Here is a 23,373-nt window from a genome sequence, read left to right on the forward strand (position 1 = left end):
GTAATTGGCCAAAGGTCAATAGCTACTAGGAGGTGACATCATGCTGCTACAGAACTCCCAGAATCCCTTCCACCAGAGGCAGAGCCTCAACCCAGGTAGGTGGGAAGATAAAAGGTAAAAGGTATCTATTTATCTCCTTCAAATTAATGACAGATTTTGAACTACCATAGACACTATTTTCAAAATGTGTCACAGCCTTGACCTTTCCCGTCAGCTGAGCCAGTCAGAGACCGGGCAGCGGGGCAGCTCCCTGAGTCATCTAGAAGCACAGCCTGGGAAGACCCGCTTCTGTGCCCCCTCTCAAAATACCAGTTCTACTGTCCAGCCTAGTTTGGCAAACAGTGCTATTTACGTCTCTTCCTTTGAATGGCTATTTCACAGCTGCAAACTACACAATTCACATATTTCTCCTGCTACGCTTCCACTGCCCCTTTCCCCTAGCAACACACACATTTTTTTCCAGTCTGGACTCCACATTTAATCGTTTAGTCATGAGTTTTTGGTTTGTTTTTTTGTTTTTTTTTAGCATCTCCTTTGCTTAAATTCTGTTCAATCACTGAGAACACAAGAAACGACACTGAATTTCACATCAGCCTCTCTCCCCATCACTCTCAGCCCTTCTCCTTGTTAACCTGAATGGAGACATACCCCTTCTGAGGGGCCTCTAGTTTTCTCAAGGACTTTCCTCCCTCAATCATCCATTCTCTCCAGTATCATCAGTTTTTCCTTCTGTCTATCAGTTTTATGGGCATACGAATTATTTCCAGGGTCCTGTCCTTACCAAAAAACTTACATTTTCCTATAGCTTTGGCCCCACTGCTTTGCTGCCCCACCCAGGAAACCTGTCCACATCCTTTTCTCTATTCCTCTCTTCAAGCTACTCCAGTTGGCTCTGGCCCCTCCCCTTCCACTGACTGCTCTCTCAAGGTCATCAGAGACAATACACTACCTTATAAAATCGCAGCCCTATCAAAGAGTTGTTTCCCTGTCCTCATGTGACTTGACTTCTCAGCAGCATTTGGCACAAAGACCACTCTCCTGTTTGAACACAGTCTTTCCTTGGCTTCTGGGGTATTACATTCTCCTGGGTTTTCTGCTGGCCACTTCTTTGCTGGCTTCTCCTCACCCATTGGATCTCTGAATAATTTTGATGAATCTCGGTTGTATTAGTTTGCTGGGGATGCTGTAACAAATTACCATCGACTGGGTGGATTAAACAACAGAAACGATTGTCTCACAGTGCTGGAGGCCACAAGACCAAGATCACGGTTTGGGCAAGCAAGGGAGGGGGGGTGGGGGAGGGAAGGATTGGGAGTTTGAGGTTAGCAGATGCAAACTAGTATATAGAGGATAGATAAACAACAAAGTCCTGCTGTAGAGCACAGGGAGCTATATTCAATATCCTGTGATAAACCCTAATGGAAAAGGACATGAAAAGGTATATATGTGTATAACTGAATCACTTTGCTGTAGAGCAGAAATTAACATAACATTGTAAATCAATTATACTTCCAAAAAAATGTGTCAGCAGGGTTGCTTGCTTCTGAGGGCTGTGAGTGAGGAACTGCTCCATGCCCTTCTCCTGGCTTCTGGGGGTTTACTGGCAATCTTTGGTATTCCATGCCTTGTAGATCTCTGCCTTCACCTTCACATGGCATTCTCCCTGTGTGTGTGTCTCTGTGTCCAAATTTCTCCTTTTGATAAGGGCACCAATCATATTGGATTAAGGGCCTGCCCTAATTGAATGTGACCTCATTTTAACTAATTAAATCTGCAACAGTCCTATTTCCAAATAAGGTCACATTCTGAGGTACTAGAGGTTAGGACTTCAGCATACGGAATTTATTTTTGGGTGGGGGGAATACAATTCAATCCATAACATCAGTCTTGGGGCTTTGCTCCATCTCAGGTGATCTTGCATCATCCTGTGATTAAATGTGGTCTGTGTGCCAAAGCGTCCCAGTTCCAGATCCAGCCCCGACCTAGAACTAATTCTCTAGACCAATTCTTCTCAAAGAGCGCTCCCCAACCAGGGGCATCAAAGTCACCTGGGAACTTGTTAAAAATGCAGATTTTCAGGCCTCACCCCAGACCTATTGAATCAGAAACTCTGTGGGTAGGACCCTGCAGTCCGTTTTAACAACCCCTCCAGGGGAATCTGATACAGGCTGGTTTTAAGAACCAGGGCTCCAGACTCACATATCCAAGTGTCCATCTTTACGACTCTATTTGGAAACCTAATAGGTTGCTCAGACAGAACTCTTGATTTCCACATCCTCCCTTGTGCTGCCCTCCCACCTTAGACCACTTTCCTCCATCCTCACCTTAGACAATGGAACCACCGTATCACAGTGGGGGAATAGTCCAGGTGGAAAAAAAACAAATGAATAGAGAATGAGCTCAGTGTGTGCTCACAGAACAGAAAGACCTGCAGTCTGGCTGCAGTGCAGGATATGAAGGAGAGGAGTGGAATAAATTGGATGTGAAGGGCGAGTGGGGAGGCAGAGGTGTTGGGTGATGTGCAGGTGTATAACAGCACAGACACATTTTGTGGCATCTGCATCTCCCTTGGTTGAGCTCCCTTGCGTTCTGGGAACCGGCCTTTCCTGACACAGCAGTGAGGACTCAGCTCAGCGGTTAGCAGGTGTTCGTCACGGTAGATGTAAGGAAGCCCTGCCCAGATCCCTTTTCCCTACAGGGGCCTCTGTGCCCCAGCTTCTATGAGTGGGAACTGATGACAACTCCCAGCCCCTTTCTCCTGGGAATAGTCCTCTAGCAAATAGGAATCATGGCTCCCACGAGGGCATGCCCCACCCTCACCAGGCACAAAAGCTCAGGGCCCTAGCATTAAGGGGGCTTGACTGCATGGTGTACTTGGGGTTTCCAGGGCTGCCTGGAGGGATGAGCTTGAAGCTAGCCTCCAGCTGAGACCCCACGTTGCTTGGACTTTCCCCTGTCCCGTCACACTTCCCTCACTCTCCTTCTCCTAGGAATACTTCCCCAATGAATCACTTGCTCAAGAAGCCTCCTGCTTCTTGAGAACCCCACTTACTATGGAGGGGAAGTTTCAGGAGAACTTGAGTAATTGGGGGGTTGGTTGGCCATCGTTTCAGAAATCTACGGAAGTAAAGAGGGCCCTGAAGAGTGTTGCAACAAAAAGAGGAATGAGGTATTTTCCTCTCCTGGTAACCAGGAAAATAAAAGGAGCGGTGAACAGGCTAGAGAAGAAAAATAACCTGGCCTGAAAGAATTAATTGCTCCTTGTTTATTTTAACTGTCACTAATCTGTAGCATCTGTAACTAGGTTTGTATCTCACAAAGCTAAGCTCACTTGCTGACACTATGTAAATTACATTTGGCACCTATCACCCCTAACTCTGTGTGAGTTACATCCTGTGCCTCTCACTCCCTAACCTTATTATATCCCTGCACCTATATTCTCTATGCCCCCTTGCAACAAATCACCCCCTGTTTTTGCATTTCAGAAAGAAGATCTCCAGCTGATAACCAGAGGCAAACGGACCCAATTAACAAACTGCTGGACCTCAATTACCAGGTGGCCTGACGACAGCTATGACTGTTTTGAAATAATGCAAAGGAAAAAGAATGCAAGCCCTTCACTACTTTGATCCTTAGCATATACCTCAGACTGCGAGCCCCACATATAAAATCTTCTCCGATTCTCCAAGGAGGGGGGCATAGTTCTTGAGGCGCTAGCCTCAAAGACCTCTTCCCTTTGCCTGGCAAAGAAAATAAAAAGCCCCTCCGTTTCTCATCTTCCAATTCTCTGTATTTTTATTCAGCATCGGTGTACAGGGAGCCAGATTTGGCAACAAGAGGAATATGATTCTTCTGGATAGAGGCTGGGGGTGATGCTATAGGGTTGCCTTTAGCCAGCGTGAAAGGTCACTTATGTTAGGATTGTTAGTTTTGTTCAACCACAATCCTAACTCTCTGAATCTGAGGCATTCATCAAACTCCCAGCCTGTTGGCTTTTAAGGTTCCTGAAGTATGAGACCAGTTCTTTTTCCAGAATATTCTATGGTACCTTCCAGTCTCTGTTCCTCACATTTGAAAATAATGTGACTGAAGGCAGTTGCTCTTTGGTGGCTGAGATTGAGCCCCTGGCACCCCCAGACTGGGCTGGCATCCTCCTTGGCGATCTGGTAGCCTTTCCTTCCCTAAAGCAGGGCTTACCACACCGCATTGTCCATTTATTGCCTAACGAAGCCAAGAAAATACAAGAACACTGAGCATAATTCAGGCTAACATGGCCTGCTCCCTTGCTGTCTCACAGAAGAAACTTACAAAATATGTGTGGAATGATAAAAATGAGAGAGTAAATGCATGAATGGTCAATATTCCAAACTGCATAAGTTCCATGTAAATGCGAATTTGTTTCACTTATACAATGTCCCTTTGCTATATGTCTTCTTCATCTGTTTGCTCTCTTACCTCCCATGGGTGGCAAAAACTATCTCTAGTCCCCTTTGATCCTTGCAACAGACAATAGAGCTAGTGTTTGAGTGAGTACTTAATTTTGAATACTTAATTAACCAGTTAACATTTATTTCAGCACAAATTATTTTAAAGATAGGGATTTAAAAAGAAATAAAACTCAGTGATCTTCAAGAAGCTCGTGGTGCCCTGGTTATACAATGTGTTCTTCTCAAAAAGAGTGTCTTGTTGAATGCAAAACTAAGTTTGGTTTAATATTTGTTCCTTTATTATACTTTTGGTGGAAGTACATTCACATATTAAAAATTTCTTCTGCAGACCACGTGGCCTAATTTTGTCAACAAACACAGTTGGCCTACCCAACAGGTTCTGGCTGTGGGTGCCATCAGTACATGTTACTGCTTGGCTAGAAAGGCAAGTTTGCTGGTTCAAGTTCTATTCTGTGTACCTGCAGGGAAATCAGCCTCCTGGTGACAGGACATGTTTGAATCGGAATCCAAGTTGCAGGGCGGAGAGGCCCACTTTAAACAGCAGGCACCTTTAAAATTCTGGCACTAGATCTCCTGCTCCAGGCTTTGAAATAAAATCAAAGCTTGCTTTGGACTTGACTTGAGCTTTCATCTGATAATAGTCTGATAGGTATGTCTACAGCAGCTTTTTTAAATTTAAATTTTACCTAATGACAGGAACACAAAGTCTTTGAGTTTCTTGGCATCTGAGAGATGAGTCATGAACTTTATAGATAGAGAATTGAAAGAGGCATGACTTGCATGGGGCCAGACCTCGACTCCAAGAAAATAGTGACTCCAGCGCCCCAAGGCTGCCCAGAACTACTGGGCCTGCTGCCCATCTGCTCAGCCCTCCACTGTACCAGGCACAAATATTAGTGACAAAAGCAATTCTGGCCACTGAGATGAGAAGAAACAGATGCCAAAGTTCACAGCTCTCAAAAGGGTAAAGACAGACGCAGGTTGCATTTCTGCTCTGCCCCATTGGGGTAAAGAAATACAGGTGGTGGGTTTCTTCTTTCCCACCTGTTCGTGTCCCACTTGACCTCTGAAAGTCAGCCATCGCTCTTTCTTCAGCAAATGTGTGCTGGGTTCTGGGCAAAACAACATTATAATAAAAACAGAAAAGGTGAACCTTGACATTGACTCTAATTGACCCAAAGGGTCTTTGTCCCTGAGCTAAAAGACATGTGATCTTGCATTTTTCTCATTAGGGTTGGAGACATTTTACTCATCACCCATAGACATTCTCTCACTCTCTTGGGCATAATGGGTGTTAGCAAAAGCATCCTTCATATACTGAACACCTATTTGAGCTAGGTACCACTGGAGACTTTGTATGGTCGCCACTTAATCCTTATGAAAATAAATATTTATTGAATAACTGCCATGTGCGGGACACTGTTGGGGACCAGAGATATAAAAATAAACTGGGCACAGTCCCTGCTCTCCAGAGTTGTGTAGTCTAGTGTGGAAGGTATAGTCATGATCAAGAAATTGCAATACAGTAAAATACAGTGAGGTATCACCTCACACCAGTCAGCATGGCCATCATCAAAAATCTACAAACAATAAATTCTGGAGAGGGTGTGGAGAAAAGGGAACCCTCCTACACTGTTGGTGGCAATGTAAAATGATACAGCCATTATAGAGAACAGTATGGAGGTTTCTTAAACAACTAAAAATAGAGCTACCATATGACCGTGCAATCCCACTCCTGGGCATATATCTGGAGAAAAATATGGTTCGAAAGGGTACATGCCCCCCAGTGTTCATTGCAGCACTGTTTACGATAGCCAAGACATGGAAGCAAACTAAATGTCCATCGGCAGATGAATGGATAAAGAAGATGTGGTACATATATACAATGGAATATTACTCAGAGATTTAAAAAATGAAATAATGCCATCTGCAGCAACATGGATGAACCTGGAGATGATCATACTAAGTGAAGTAACTCAGGCAGAGAGAGACAAATATCATAGGATATCGCCTATATGCAGAATCTAAAAAAAAAAATAATGATACAAATGAACTTACTTACAAAACAAAAACAGACTCACAGACGTAGGGAATGAATTTATGGTTACCACGGGGGAAGTGTCTGGCGGAGGAATAGACTGGGAGTTTGGGATTGACATGTACATACTGCTATATTTAAAATAGATAACTAACAAGGACCTACTGTAAAAATAAAATGAAATAAACATATATATATTAAAAAGAAAGAAATTACAATACATATAATAAGGGTAAGCCTGGATGGCTATAGGAACACATAAGAGGAAACCCTAACCCAGTTTTGGGGTGCCAACAAAGTCTTCTTGCAGGAAGTGATATCCAAGCACTATTTGATGAAATTTATCATCTACAGAGTTACCTCTGAGCCTCAGAGTTTGTGGAAGACAAAGAGAATACTGGACCCCAAAGATGCCCACATCCTAATCCCCAGAACCTCTGCATATGTTCTCTTATGCGACTTTGCTGATGGGATTAAGTTAAAAGTCTTGAAATGGGGAGATTGTTTTGGGCTATCTGAGTTGGCCCAATGTAAGCACACGTAATCCCTTATAAGAAGGAAGCCAGAAGGTCAAAGTCAGTAGTGGGAGATGTAATGATAGAAGCAAGAAGTTGGAGTGATGAGAGGAAGGGCCCACAAGTCAAGGAATATAGGAGGCCTCGAGAAGCTAAAACAGGTAAGGAAACAGATTCTCCTTGAGAGCCTCCTAAAGGAGATGCCCTGCTGACACTTGGTTTTAATCAGTAAGACTCCCTTTGAACCTGTTCTAGAACTGTAATAGAGTACCTTGCTATGGTATTAAACCACAAGGTTTGCCATAGTTTGTCACAGCAGCAATAGAAAACTAATACAGATTTTAAGTCATAACTTTTCCAATGTCACAGATTAGATAGGATGAAGCCGGGATTAAAACCAAGAGCGAATATTCCAAAGCCTGGGCGTTCTTTCCCTAAAGCTTATGTTAAATTCCATGGGTATCTGCTCAATACGTTTTGAAGAGCTTGTCTGCCAGTCTCCTTCCCTTCTTTCTTGCCTAAAGCACAAGTGTGTACCTAAGGAGATAGTACGTGGTATCAGATGCTACCATGTTAGGATGCTAAACAGAGGACATCTGTGGATCAATGCACTGTTTTTTGAATACCATAGTGGAAAGAGAACTGAGTTAAAGCTAAGAGACTTAGGCTTTTTTAGCCCTGATGCTGTAACCAGCTCTGCACATGAGTAAACCCCTTCACATTTCTGGGCTTCATTTTTCTCATGTGAAAAATAAGGGCTTGAGCAAGATGGTTTTTGATGTTGCTTTAGGTTTATGGTATTTCTTTGTTTGTTTGTTTGTTTTTTGCATACATGATCTTAGTTCCTAGAACAGGGATTGAACCTGTGCCCCCTGTAGTGCAAGGGTGGAGTCTTGAGTCTCAACCACTGGGCCAGCAGGGAAATCCCAATGTTGCTTTAGCTTTAACGTCCTACAATTTCTAAAGGCAACCAGGATGTCCTATCCTGCCTCCCCAGCACACACACTTTGAAGCCAGCAAACCCTCAATGGGAGTTCTGTTTTAGCAGCTCGATGCCCGTTCATTTATTATTTAACCAAGGAAAAGGAAAGCAACCTCTCCTCTTCCAAAGAGGCCAGTGTTAGCAGAGATCATCTGAAATTCCCCGAGTTTCAGAAACTCTGCAGATCAAGCTGAAAGTTTAATTAGCAACTGGCAAAGTTGAAGAGAATGATCTGGGTTTGTAAATTATGTCATTGCACACAAAATACTATGTGAATGGTTCTAAATGAACAGTATTTCTAGCTAATTCTGGAAATGGCCATGCTCCATGTTTCAGAGCCTGAAAGGAGAGCTTGAAATAAGATCTGGATCTTTGGCAAATGACCTTAGGGGCCCTGGGTAGACGAGAGTCAAGGCTGTCTCAAATCATGTGTTCAAACTAAATGCCAATTTGTTAACCCAGAGCAATTCTGGGGCTTTAGCTCTGCTGGAGTGATACCCTGTGGGTTTCACGCAACCTTAATACTTGGCATGCCACAGCTTTGCATCTTTGATGCATGGAACCCACAGCACAAATTTCCCTCAACCTTTCTGTGCCGGTTCTGGTAAAAGTCTGTGAATGCTGCTGACACCACCCAAGTTGCTTCCTCGACATTTCTCTGCTTTCTGCCTGCAGACGCCTGGGGAGACTTAGGCAAACATACCAACTATTAACCCAACCAATCAACAAATAATAAACAATCCCATGGCCTTAAAATACTTTTCCTTCTTGACCTCACTATACAGCACTTGAGGCAACTGTCACTCTCTTCCAGAACATATTTCTACCTTCTTAGAAGATGCTTTACTCCATCCACTCCCCTTCCCTGCTGCTCCTTCTTCATCTCCATCTATGTATTCTCTACTTCCCTTGGCCACTCATCTTAGTCTTCCATTTCCATCCTTGGTTCTCAACTCTTTCCTCTGCATGTTATCTCCTTTGATAACCTCATCCAATCACAGTATTCGATTAGCATTTTAAAGTGGATGGTCTTGAAGTCGACAGAGAGCTCAGAGCCCTCTCTCAAACTCCACCATACTGAAGGTGCTGGGGTCACAGAGCCCAGGCTGGATGCCATCTCTGCCACCCAGAAAGCTGTGTGATTGTGGACCAGTGACTTAAGCCTCAGTCTCCTTATCTGTACCATGGGGAGAATCATAGAATGGACCTCCTGATGTAGTAAGCGTGAAAGAAGTGAATGCTGCAAAGTGATTGGCACCTAGCAATCACTCAACACATGCTATCTGTAATTGTTACCCAAATAACTGAGTTTTTAACTTCCATACTTTGTTCGTAGATCCAATGCACACCTCTCCTCCCTGAAAAACAAAGCACTTCACACAAGCCCTCCAATGGCTCCTATTTCTGTGAATGGTATTGTCTGCCTTCCCATTGCTAGACCCACGAGTTTGAAGCCAACTTTGAGCCTTTCTCTTTTTTGTCCCTGTATCTGATGAATTGCCAAATCCTGCCTCTCAAATTAAATCTGCCTCTTCCTCTGCATCCCTATCCCCAGTAGCCCAGTTTACATCGATTATTGTCACCGTTCCCTAACCAATCTCCCTTAGTCTCATGTTTTTGTGCTGCCAAAGCATCCCTGTTCATCTTGGTGCAGAGCTGTAATTTCATGCTCCCCTGGTCTTAAACACACTTCCACTTACTCACTCTTCTTGTTGAATGAAAGCCACTTCCTCAGGGTAACATTCAAATGCCTACATAGCAGGGTTGAGACTTGACTCAGAGTGTGTGAGGAATGGCAAGAGGACTGCCCTCGGGATGCTGGAGTAGGCATCAACTTGGGTGGGGGAAAAAGAGGAGTCACTTGGTTGCTCTAAGTGGTAGAGAGTGTATATACAAAAAGAATGGATAACTGTCATCTGTACATTGACAGATATCAAAAATCATATGCACAAGACTAACACAGATCACAATATTCAACACAAACATTTATCAAGCATCTACTAAGTACCAGACACAAAGACTGGATGTTGGGAATGTAGCAGTGAAGGGCTTCGCTTTCAAAAATTGGCAGTTGAAGAGGAAGCTGGGGAAACCCACGGGCAGTCATAACACAGCACGGAAAACATTGGGTGCTTCCGTGGGAAGTGGCTCTACAGGAGCAGCTCCTACACCTGCAGGGGTGGTGGGAGGGAGGAAAGCTTCTGGGAGGAAAGGACATCTTAGTGGAGACAGATGCGTAAAGACTCACTCAGGCAGGTGAGGGTGGAGAGGTGAGGACTGGAGGGGACGTTTCAAGATGAGGGGGTCTCGTGGGCCCACCAAGAGACAGAGACCCTTGGTATGTTGGTGCCAGAGGGCTGAAGTTTAGCTGGGGGCAGAAGTCAGGGGTCTTAAGGGAGAAGATTAATGAGGTGAGCAGGGGTTGGATTAGGAAGGACTTTCTTTACCATGATAAAAAGGTTGGGTATTATCCTGGGGGTTAATGGGAGCCTCTGACAAGTTTTCAGTATGGTAATGGGCTCATCAGATTTTCTTTATTATCAGAAATTGAGAAAAAGGCAAGGATTTTAGCTGAGGAGAGGCTAAGTATACCAATCATTAGAATGCAAACAATTTCAGTAATAGCCATACCTTGGAGATGTTGCAGGTTTAGTTTCAGACCATCGCAATAAAGCAAGTCACATGAATTTTTTGGTTTCGCAGTGCATACAAAAGTTATGTTTACACTATACTATAGTCAATTAAGTGTGCAATAGCATTATGTCTAAAAAAACAATGTACTTATCTTAATTTAAAAATATTTTATTACTGGGACCTCTCCGGCAGTCAGATTAAGATTCCACCTCCACTGCAGGGGGGCACGAGTTCATCGGGGAACTAAGATCCCACATGCCACATGGCACGGCCAAAAAAAAAAATTAAAAAAAATAAAAATAAAAACACTTTTATTCCTAAAAAATGCTAACCATCATCTGAGCCTTCAGTGAGTTGTAGCAATGCCATCAAAGATCACTGCTCACAGATCACCACAACAAATAGAATAAAGTTAGAAATTTTTTGAGAATTACCAATATGTGGCACAGAAACACAAAGTGAGCAAATGCTGTTGGAACAATGGCACCGATAGACTTGCTCAATGCAGGTGTCAACTTAAAAAAAATGCACAACGCGAGAGTTGCAAGTTGAGTTTTATTTGGGGCAAAATGAGGACTGCAGCCCGGGGGGAACGGCATCCCAGGTAGCTCTGAGAAACTGCTCCAAAGAGGCAAGGGGGAAGGTCAGTTTATATGTGGTTTTGGTGAAAGGGAAAAACATGCAATCAAGCACATAGTGTTTACAGAAGGTTTCTGCTAGTCTGGTGCAGGTTACTGCTAGTTACGAGGAGCAGTCGCCACCATGAAGGATTTTAGTGTTTCCCTAGATATGAGGAGGTACAAGAATTGGGCTCATAAAGTTGGCTCCTGAAAATATTTGACTGTCTAAAGACCTGTCCTGCCAGTTTTGCCCAGAGCACAGAGTGCCTCGTTTCAGCTCTCCACCCCGAACGGCTTTCGGGGGCGTTGGCCGTCAGCAGCTGCAGCAGCACATGATTTCATCTCTGTAGAGGTAGATGGCAGGTGCCAACGGTGATGCCAATTGTAGTTGACACAGGATTGCCCCAACCTTCAATTTGTAAAACACACAGTATCTGCAAAGCACAATAAAACCAAGCGCAATAAAACGAGGTCTGCCCGTAATTCGGTTTCAATATCTGGAATAAATGCAATTTTAAGACGCTTTGATTGACTTGGTTCCTTTCATCTGACCTTTGCAGTTTGTAAGTAACAAGGGACTTCATCAACTGATTTATGTGGTGTTGTCTAGGTAAATATTTGTTAGGATCATAATTTAGGATGTCAGAGTCAGAAAGGACTCCAGCCTTGTTTGGCTACAAAATAAAGACACCGGTGCGTGGAATGATGGGTCCTGGCTTTTTTCTGGTTTGCTGCCTTGATTTAGTGCTGTTTGTCTTCTGTGGCCGTGAGTAAGTGTAAAATAACCCAAGGTGAAGGCATGATGCCTGGATGGGCACTGAGGAGGCCCCTAGGCCAGGCCCAGCCCAACATCCCACTTCTCAGGGAGACTAGGTCATGGTAGGTGCCCCACAACAAGACAGAAGCAGATTCACCAGGGAAGAGATGAGAAGGAGCTGGCAGGGTCAGGCTTCCTAGAAGGAGGGGACCTGGGTCCATTTATGTTAATAGATCCTGGCCCTTTGAGCCCAATTTTGAAAGACAGAGATATAATCTCCCCTCCAGGTCTAGACTCAAAGACTGGCTTAATAGAATTTGGTCCTATGCAGCATATAGCATTAGGAAAAAAATGTCTTGATGGCTTAGTTGTAACAGGCAACAGCTAAATCAGACTCCATGTTGGATCTGTTTCTTTGACCTTAACCTTTGCTTTTTGTTGCTTTTGTTATTATAATCACTGTCCACAACTGTGGGCATACTTAAGGGCCTGCCACAGGGAATCCTGCCCTCTGCTTGACTGTTAAACTAAAAAGCCTTGTTCAGCTCACAGAGAGACATTCTGACCCCGCCCACCTGTAAATGCCCACAGAAAAGGAGAAAGTGACACTTCCCCTGCTGTTTTGCAAGACTAATGGCCTTTTTACTTTACTTCCTCACCTCCTCCCCCTCTCTGTTCTGTAAAAGAAACTGGCATCCAAACCCTGATAAGATGGTTTTTCGGAGACACCAGTCTGCATCTTCTCAGTCTGCCGGCTTTCCGAATAGAGTCATCTTCCTTGCCTCAACACCTTGTCCGTCTCCCGATTTGTTGGCCTGTTGTGTGGCAAGCAGAGTGAGCTTGGTCTCAGTAACAATCTCTAGATTTCAGTTAACACGACAGAGTGTACTTACATTTCAGAAAGCCACTACATTTTTGTTCCCTCTGTATAACAGTGAGATTTCACATACAAACAATATTGTAGCGTGCAGGCTCTGTGAGAGACCTGCTGGGGTGTGTCATCTGGAACCACCATTTATCTACTGTGTGAGTTAGAGTAAGTTACTTAACCTCTCTGTTAAGAAACCTCTGGCTAAAATGGGAATAAAAATATCTAAATGGGGGTATCTAAAAGGGGGATTAAAGATATCTACATTATAGATTTGTTGTGAGGATCAGAGGAGAAAATTCACGTAAAGTGCTTAGCACAGAAAATGCGTTTCAGAAAGTAACTGCTCTTTCGTTTATGGATTTCTGTTATTCTATTGGGATAAAGTCACACCAGGGAAAAGAAGTCACAGGGACAAACGATACTGTAAATGTTATTGTTCTTAGCATCCCATTCACACTTTCAATCTTGTTCACCTGTCACCTTGTTGATGGTGTCTGTTATGACAATGGGTGATTAATGTCAACCTAATATTTTACCTCTTCTCAGGGAATTTGTATTTCTTCTATGATTGACCTGCTCTTGTCATCTGTCCACTTTTCAATTAGGGGCAAGTCACCTTTTCCTTATGGATCTCCATTGAAATCTACCTGCACATATTCACTTGACAGCTGTGTCAAGGCTCTTAGGCCTTGAGAAAACGAAGCAGCCCTGGCTTAGGCCTGCGCTGAAACCTAGAGGATTCAAAGGCTCCTTTACAGTTTTCTCATCATCCTCTCACAGACTTTCCTTCTACAGTATCAGTTCCTCCACAAGAACACTTCACACTTCTTTTTCTTTCTCTTAATCCTTTTGCCACTTCCTGTTTTCCCTAAATAGGCTCCCCTCCCCTTCTAAAGAGACATTGACTGTGAGATTTTGTACATAAACCATTATGGATCCCAGAGGGAAAACTAAAATCAAAGGAAAAACTACAATCTAATTACTCTGGAGTCTTCTGTGAAACAGTTGTAAGTTGTATTTGTTTAGCCAATCATCTACCATCTATTCAGTGCTCACGTGTGTCAGGCAAGGTGCTGGCACCTGTCCAAGATGGAAGGAGGACTTGGACCAAGACTCAAGGATCTCAGGCCAAATAGAAGACCTTGAAGGATCTTCTAAGGCAATAGAAATAAAAACAAAAATAAACCAGTGGGACCTAATCAAACTTGCAAGCTTCTGCACAGTAAAGGAAACCATAAACAAAATGAAAAGACAACCTACAGAATGGGAGAAAATATTTGCAAATGATGTGACCAACATGGAGTTAATTTCCAAAATACACAAAGAGCTCATACAACCCAACAAGAACAAGAAAAACAAATAACCGAATTGAAAAATGGGCAGAAGACCCAAAGAGACGTTTCTCCAAAGAAGAAATACAGATGGCCAATAGGCACAGGAAAAGATGCTCAACGTGGCTAATCATTAGAGAAATGCAAATCGAAACTACAATGAGGTACCACCTCTCATTGGTCAGAATGGCTAGCATTAAAAAGTCTACAAGTAATAAATACGGGAGCAGGTGGGAGAAAAGATAACCCTTCTGCACTGTTGGTGGGAATATAAGTTGGTATAGCCACAATGGAGAACAGTGTGGAGGTTCCTCAAAAAACTAAAAATGGAGTTGCCATATGATCCAGCAATCCCACTCCTGGCCATATATCCAGACAAAACTACAATTCAAAAAGATACATGTACTCCTATGTTCACAGCAGCACTATTCACAATAGCCAAGATGTGGAAGCAACCTAAATGTCCACCAACAGATGAATGGGTAAGGAAAATGTGGTACATATGAACAGTGGAATACTACTCAGCCATAAAAAAAATAATGCCACTTGCAGCAACATGGATGCAACTAGAGATTATCATACTAAGAGAAGTAAGTCAGAAAGAGACAAATACTGTATGATATCACTTATATGTGGGATCTAAAATATGACACAGATGAACCTATCTATGAAACAGAAACAGAATCAGGGATACAGAGAACAGATATATGGTTGCCAAGGGAGGGGTGGTGAGGGATGGACTGGGAGGTTGGGATTAGCAAATATAAGCTATTACACATAGGATGGATAAACAACAAGGTCCTACTGTAGAGCACAGGGAATTATATCCAATATCCTTGGATAAACCATGATGGAAAAGAATATGAAAAAGAATGTATGTATATGTATAACTGAATCACTTTGCTGTACAGCAGAAATTAACACAACATTGTAAATCAACTATACTTCAACTGAAAAAAAAAAAAAGACTGTGAAGGAAGATACCAGGCTTGGTGAAGTGGCTGTCGTGAACCTGTGAACAGAGGCAAACCCAGGTCAAGGAGAGGGGTGTATTGCATGTAAAATATGTCTGTGCTGAGGGCATTTGTATTTTAATGTCTGTTTGCCGTCTCTTCCTTAGCAAAGCCCTAGAAGACAGAGTCCTTGTCACCTTCTTTATCGGGGGCTCCAGGGCTTTGTCCACACTGCCCCATGAGCAGTCCTTCCCTTCCATCTGCACGGAGCTGTGTGGAGTCAGAAAACCAAGACACAGGCGGGCCGGCACAGATCAAGTGCTGGTTGACTTCTTTTCCCTGGTGTGGGGGGTTCAAGCCCAGATTCTACTGCATCCCGATAGAGCAACAGAAATCTGCATGTGGCAGAGCAGTTGCTTTTTGAAATGCACTTCCTGCATTAAGCACTGTACACAAATTATCTCTTTTCATTCTCATAACAAACCTATAAGGTAGATATTATAATTTCTACTTTAGAGATGAGGAGCCAGGAGCACAGAGAGGTTAAATAACCTGCTCAGGGTCACATAGCTGATAAGTGGTGGTTGAATGCTGGCGGGTCTCTCATAAGATCTACACTATACAATACTGCTGCCCATGAAATCCCACTGTTATACAGATGAAATTGAAAAAGAGAGAGAGTTTATTCACTTATTAGATTGGCAAGGACTAGGAATCTGAGTGATGTCCAGGGTGGGGAGGGCCTGAGGAAAGGTGTGCTTTGCTCCCCCTTGTAGATAAGAGGATGGACTTCTACTCCTCCTTTCCTAAGTCAGAATTTGTTCAGGTGGCCTCCTGTCTCCAGCTCCAGAATGGAATCCAAGTATTTTAAGCGCTCACTTTTCGGACTAGAAACGTGAAGTTTGTTTGGTGGTTCCCAACCAGTGTCTTTCGAAAAACTGAAGTCGAGTAAGAATAGAGAGTATTGTACCTTTCCTCTGGAGTTCTGGCTTGTGTGAGGAAATAAATGTCTTTATTCTTTAAGCCAATGTGTGTTGGGATTGTGGTTCCTTTGCAGCTGAAAGCATCCTGGATGATTCACTTAAAGTGTGAACTGTGCAGTATTTCTGGAGGGCAATCTAACTACATGTGTCAAAAATCTCACGAAACACACTCAGCAATACAAGTTGTAGGAATATATCTCAAAGGAGAAAATGTTTGCATAGACAGTTTAAAAGGATGTTCACGGAATCCATATTTTTAATAGCAAAAAACCAGAAATGACCTAAAGAGTCATCAACAAAGATTATATAAAATATGTTGCATCCTAGATTCTATACAAGGGAAAGCTTCCAATCAGTAATTGGTGAGGTTTATAAGTTAGTGAATTATTCACACCAACAGGAAATTGTGCATAAATGACACAAACAGGAAATTAGTCGAGCCACTGAGTTAAAATAAAAAGTTGGCATCTGTGATTTTTGCAACCTTTGATGTATAATAACTGATAGAGCTAGATGCTCACACCACCGGATAGAAGATTGTAGGAGCAGGGTGTGCACGTGATCTCAAAGGATCACCCCCAAGGTTATTTATTGATTACAAGGGCTGGGGGGACTTTATATTGGAGAGATCTGGCAGTCGCCACCTTGACCAAGTGATCAGACTTTGCAATTCCAACAAGGAGATGCCGTGAGTCTCCTGATGGAGTGCCTTGTAAAGTACAAATACCACCTAGGTTGTATCCTTGTCAGAAAGATTAAACCAGATCTAGTCAAAAGGAAACAAATTCAGATTGTGTGGCCTTCTGCAAGACAATTTGCCTGGACGCTTCAAAAATGTCCATGTCACAAGAGGAAAAAAAAAAAGGCGAGAGAGAACATTCTAGAACAGTGCTGTCCCACAGAAATATAATGTGAGCTATACATGCAATTTAAACTTTTTAAATAGCCACAGGTAAAACTAATTTTAATAACATATTTTTAGCCCAATACAGGCAATGTATTATTTCAATATGTGATCGATATCCAGAGTTACTGATGAGATAATTTACATTTCGTGTGTGTGGCTGAGTCTTGAGTACACTCAGTTTGGACCAGCTATATTTCAAGAGCCACACAGGGCTGGGGGCTTCTGTATTGAAAGGCACAGCTCTAGACTAAAGATGGCTAAACAGACATAACAACCAAATGACATGTAGGATCCTGTATTGGAACCAAAAAAATAGCTATAAAGGAAACTGTGGGGATAACTGGGGAAATTTAAGGGTAAGCTGTGTATTAGATAATATCATTGTCTAAATGGTAAAGTTCTTGGTAATAATACTACTTCGTTATTTAAACAGAATGACGTTGTTCTTAGGAGATAAATGCTAAAGTACTTGGGTGTCAAGTATGACGTCTGCAGCTTACTTTCAAATGGTTCGACAAATTATAAATAGGTGGTAAGTCCACAAACAGAGGTTGAGATAGATATAGGTATATAGAGGGAGGGAGCAAGTAATAAGAATTGGTGAATCTAGGGGAAGGATATTCAGACGTTTATGGTACTGTCTTTTCCAACCTTTTCAAGGTCTGATAGGCCTAAGAGAAAAAATGGATTCCAATAATGATAATGACATTTTATATTCTTTATAGTTTATGGTGTATTTGCACATATATTGAGTTTGATCCTTTCAAAAGTCCATAGAGGTAGATATATGGTGTGTTTTATCTTTATTTTATAGTCAACAAAAACATCTCTTCAGTGCCAAACCACACGCCAGGCACAGCACATACATTTTCTCTCTTGATTTCCCAAAGAACTCCCGGAGGCAGGTGGAGTCTCCCCCGTTCACAGCGGGTGACATCAGAGGCTTTGGGAGGCCAGGGGACTGCCAGGGTTGCAAACTGGGCAAGCCCCAGAGCTGGGGTTTAAATGCCTCTCTGTTCCACGCTGGGGCTTGAGTTCTTCAACTCTTTGCATCCTCTTTGTAAGTCCTGTTTCACAGAGCTAGACATGGAGGCCCTGAGAAGTTAACTTGTTCAACATCACACAGCTATGAAAGCGCAAAGGCAGAATTCAGGCCCATGCTTCGTTCAGTCTCTGATTCCAGAGCTCTTTTTTCACAGCACCCAAGCCGCTTGCGGAATGGCTCTCCCTCCAGCGAATGCTCTGAAGTCAGTTTGGGCTCTCATGGGTGCTCATGTGAGAAGAAATCTTGGAGACAGCGCCCCCGGCACAGGAAATCGGTGGAGTTATTGAAGTGGAGCCAAGGAAAGGCCTGCGAGCTCAGAGCAGGCCTGGCTGGGGAGCAGCTTTGTAAAACTAAAAGCACGACTGCACGGAATAAATCATCTGATGCTCTAATTAAGAAGCATGAGTTGCCGCACCATGTGATGGGGCAGCCATAAGCTCCAGCCCTGGAGACACGACCTGGCACCAATTCCATCAATGGAGGGTGGTATTCAGGCAGGATTATGTTTGTGGGGGTGGGGCGGGGGGAGCAGGTCAGGACTCCAGTCTCACAACTATGCTGCATTTTTGTAAAAGTAAGTACTCTTCCAGGTTTCACGTAATTTTCAATGAAATTTAAATTTTTAAATAAAAACTAAATTTTTCATTTAATTTTAATAATCTGATTAAAAGACTGGGTGCTTTACTGAAAGTATGAGCCTGGAGAACAATGAAGTCATTTGTTAAAATACTCCAATAAGAAGAAACTAGCCGATAAGAAGAATCTAAGGGAGTTGTGCATTTTCTATCAGAATAAGCTCAGGGCAGTGAGGACTTCTAAAGGGAGATCGTCCCTGCAAGGATCACCCTGTCCTCTCCCACTGAGTAGGGGACTCCAGCAGGGACCCACCAGGGGGCTGTGAAGCTGAGAAGGTCATCTTCTTGTTACCAAGTCCAAGTTCCTACTGCTCGCCTCATGACAGGCCAATAAATCGAGAGATGAGTTGTTGGGGCAAAGACTAGGGACTTCATTCAGAAAGCCAGCAAACTGAGAAGATGGTGGGCTTGTGCCCCCAAAGAACCATCTTGCTTGAGTTAGCATTGAGGCTTCTTTTATACTAAAAGGGGAGGGAGCAAAGTCAAACAATTCCTGGTTCTGGTCTGCCTCCAGAGGGAATGTGTTAATTTCTTCCTCCCTGTTGTCATTCACAGGTGGGCCTGGTCAGGATATTTCCTGTGAGCTAAACAAAGATATGTTCACTTAATGCTCATTACCTGGGAGGCAGGGTTCCCAGAGATGGCCGTTATGTATAATTTAAGCTTATAGGCAACATCCCTTTAGTGATTAACTTGTAATAGAATACAAAATGTTCTTCCCTATTATAATACACTCTGAGCGTCTGTCTTGAACCACAAATTACTGCTTGAACTGCTGGAGGGAGCTGATTGGCTGTCCTGGAGACAGTGGAGTCCGGAGTCAGCCCAGGCTCAGCCCCCTAAGAGAGCATGTGTCCTTTGAGAAGCCTAGAACGCACCACAAGACCTTCACCCTGACTGCGGGGAGCCCTAGGCTGGGAGTCATGACGGCCTCTTTTCTTTTCTTTTTTCAATTTTATTGAAGTATAGTTGATTTACAGTGTTGTGTTAATTTCTGCTGTACAGCAGGTGATTCAGTTATACATTCTTTTTCATATTCTTTTCCATTATGGTTTATTATAGGATATTGAATGTAGTTCCCTGTGCTGTACATAGGACCTTGTTTATCTATTCTGGATATAATAGTTTGCATCTGCTAACCCCAAACTCCCAATCATTCCCTCCCCCAACCGTCCTCCCCCTTGGCAACCACAAGTCTGTCATCTGTGTCTGTGAGTCTGTTTCCGTTTCGTAGACAGGTTCATTTCTGTTGTAATTAGATTCCACATATAACACAATGGCCTCTTTTCAAATAACTTTTCAGCGGGATTCTGCAGCAAGGCCCTGAATCCAAGAATGGTCAGAGTCAGTGCCGAGTGAGCACGAGTGGGACACAGATGTGGTCTGAGATCTGGGAAGCAGGTGTTGGTTATGGGTGATGTTGGAGACGGTGGCTGAAGCCCACCATTAGACACCAGCTCCCAGCAGGGGCGTCCTGGAGGCGGAAGTCCAGGCCAGCAGCCAAGGTCATCATTCCGACAGCCCGTGTGGGTCTGACTGCTGAGTTAATGAATTCTGCCGAACTCCATTCTCATCTTGAACTGGCTTTGTCATACGGTCAAGTCAGCCTGAGACCGTCACGCAGACTCATCTGAAAGGGACTTTATATGGGGGCTGCAAAGCCCAGCAGCAAAGGACTTGTGCTGAAACCCTTCCAAGTGCAGTCTCTACACTGAACACGTTTTCTCTGTCGTCCAGCTGGAATCCCCATTGGGTTTGTTTGGATTTTTTTTTTAATCCAAGTCTTTACGCTGCCAAGCACTAGGGGAAAAGTATGATTTACCCAGGTAAGAGCTGACAAGGAGGAGTCCCTACATGTGGGCTGGTGACTGCAGCCCAGAAGGGCTCATACACCCCTGGGTCCCCCACGTGCCCACTGAGCCCCGAGGTGGGAGACCAGACCCTATGGCTGGAAGAACCTTGTGTCGCTCAGAGTCAGAGCAGCGTCCTCTGCGCCTGGGAAGATTTCACGCTGACCACCACATCTTGTGACTTGCAGTATCAAAGGCTGCTCCTGGTGAGAGGAAATGACGACGCTTCCACCCCTCAGAGGAGATCTGTGGTCGCTGTGATCTGAGTAATACTCTGTTCTATTTCAGTGACACAAGGTCACATTTTCCTTTAAACTGAGAAAATTCACATCAGACGTAATCATATCACCTCCCCCCTCCTTTCCCATTCTTCCTCCCGTCCCTCCACCACACTCTCTTTTACCCTTTCCTCTATTTTTACAGATGTGAAATTCATATAACACACAATGAACCATTTTAAAGGGTATGACTCAGTGTCATTTCGTGCATTTACTGTTGTGCGACCATCATTTTCGTCTGCTTTCAAACCTTTTTCATCACCCTGGAGCACCCCACAGGCAGTAAGGGGTCATTCCTGTTTCCCCTGCCCCCAGGCCCTGGCCGCAACCACTAATCTGCTTTCTGTCTCCGAAGATTTGCCTATTCTGGACATTTCATGTAAAAGGAAGCATACAGTATGGGACCCTTTTTGTCTGGTATCTTTCACTTAACTTTCTATGTTCAAGGTTCATCCAAGTTGTCAAATATAACAGTACTTCATTCCTTTCTATGACGGAACAATATTCCATTGTGACTATGTCCCAATCTGTTTATCTAGTCGTCTATCGACGGGCATTTGGGTGGTTTCCACCTTTCGCCTCTTATGAATAAAGCTGCTGTAAACATTCATGAACAAGTGTCTGTGTAGACATGCTTTCATTTCTCTGGGGTATACACCTAGGAGTAGAACTGCAGGGTCATATAACACCATGTTCAACATTTTAAGAAGCTGCAAAACTGTTTACCAAAGCAGCTGTACCCGTGTGCATTCCCACTGGCAGAGTAGGAGGGTAACTCTTTCATCTGATGAAACAAAACAAAATTAAAACAATCTGCTCATAGTAAAACACTGAGTCTGCCAAGGACATTTAAATAACTATCTTTCACAACAATGATTCACCTCGTGTGAAAAGGTGAGCCTGAAACAAACTCGCCCAGCTGGTCCCCAGCTTTCCCTGAAGGGTGAAACAAGATGCTTTAGAGGGAAAAGACTGTGCAGAAGTTGTTCTCTCCTGCGCTGGCTCCCCAGGCAGCTGCTCTTCGCCACATTTTATTCTGGCCCAAGCAGGTCACTTTTGCTGGAAACCCGCTGAGCATCGAGCACGCACCTCGCCAGCTGGTGGGAAGGCACATGGAAAAAGACGCCAGAGGTACTCAAGGAGCATGTGATAATGTAGACAAATCTGAACCGACAAAACAAGGGGCGGCGTTTTAGAGCTGGGAAGACCTGTGAGATCTCACCTCAAGGTCAGGCATGAGGTCGGAGTTGAGGCGACTGAGCACCCCCCACCCTAGGTTCGTGGACTTGCACCTGACCAGTCAGCAGCAGGGGGTGAGAAGCCAGGCCCGCCATGGTGAGAGCAGCCGAGGTCCACTTTGCCCGGGTTCCTGGGCTTGTCCCATGAGGCAAGATGAGGAGGTGGGAAAATGCTGATCCCTCAGTCCCGCCCAGGTGATCCAGACTTGGCGAGATCTGTGCTTTTCGTGGGTCTGATCAGGAAGTTTGGGGGACATGCCACCGACTGAAAAGAAAATGATGAGGATGGTTAAGCAGCATCAAAAGTGCCTAGCTCTTGATGTTAGTGGTGATACCGCCTTGCATTTGAGTGAAAATTGGAAGTCACTGAGCTTATTTGACATGTGGTTTCTGTTGGAGTCTGCCTTAGGCTCTGATGGTCGGATGGCTTAGGTAGTCAGTTTATGGCATGCACGCACGTGCAAACACACGCCCGCACACATGTGTACACTCACACACACACACACACACACACACACACACACACACAGAGAATGGATGGAGGGTTGCCCCACCTCTTTTAACTCGGATTATAACAACTAACCTCACTGTTCTGTACTTTGCTTTGAAAACAAAACTTTAAGTCCCTTATCTAATCTGATAATAATTATGAAGAAAAAGCCTGTATAGTAGGTATTTTTTAAATCTTGATTTCACAGATGAAGAAACTGAGATTCTACAGGTCTCAGTTACGTAACTCAAAGTCATGAGAGCAGTTACAGGTTAAATTGTGTTCCACGCTGTCGCCCCTCCCCCCCAAAGGTTATGTTGCTGTCCTAACCCCCAGTAGCTCAGAAGGTGACCTTATTTGGAGATGGGGTCTTTACAGAAGTAGTGAAGTTAAAATAAGGTCAATAGGATCTTATAAAACAGGAAAATTGAGACACAGACACCCACACAGGGAGGATACCATGTGAAGATGAAGGCAGACATCAGGGGGATGCTTCTTTAAGCCAGAGGACGCCGAAGATGGCCAGCCACCCGCCAGAAGCTAAGGCAGAAGCCTGGAACAGATTCTGCCTCACAGCCTAGGAGGAGCCAACCCTGACAGCACCTTGATCTTGGACTTCTAACCCCCAGCACGGTGAGACAATACGTTTCTATTGTTTTAAGCCACCCAGGCTGCGGTCCTTTAATACGGCAGCCCCGGCTGACTGATACACCGGCCAAACTCAGAGTCAGACCTGGTTCTGTCTCCAACCGATTAGAGTGTGCATGGCCAACTCAAGGAGCCCAGAGCATAGTGGGG

The sequence above is a fragment of the Hippopotamus amphibius genome, chromosome 5, assembly GCF_030028045.1.
Source record: "Hippopotamus amphibius kiboko isolate mHipAmp2 chromosome 5, mHipAmp2.hap2, whole genome shotgun sequence".
In the NCBI taxonomy this organism is placed as follows: Eukaryota; Metazoa; Chordata; class Mammalia; order Artiodactyla; family Hippopotamidae; genus Hippopotamus; species Hippopotamus amphibius.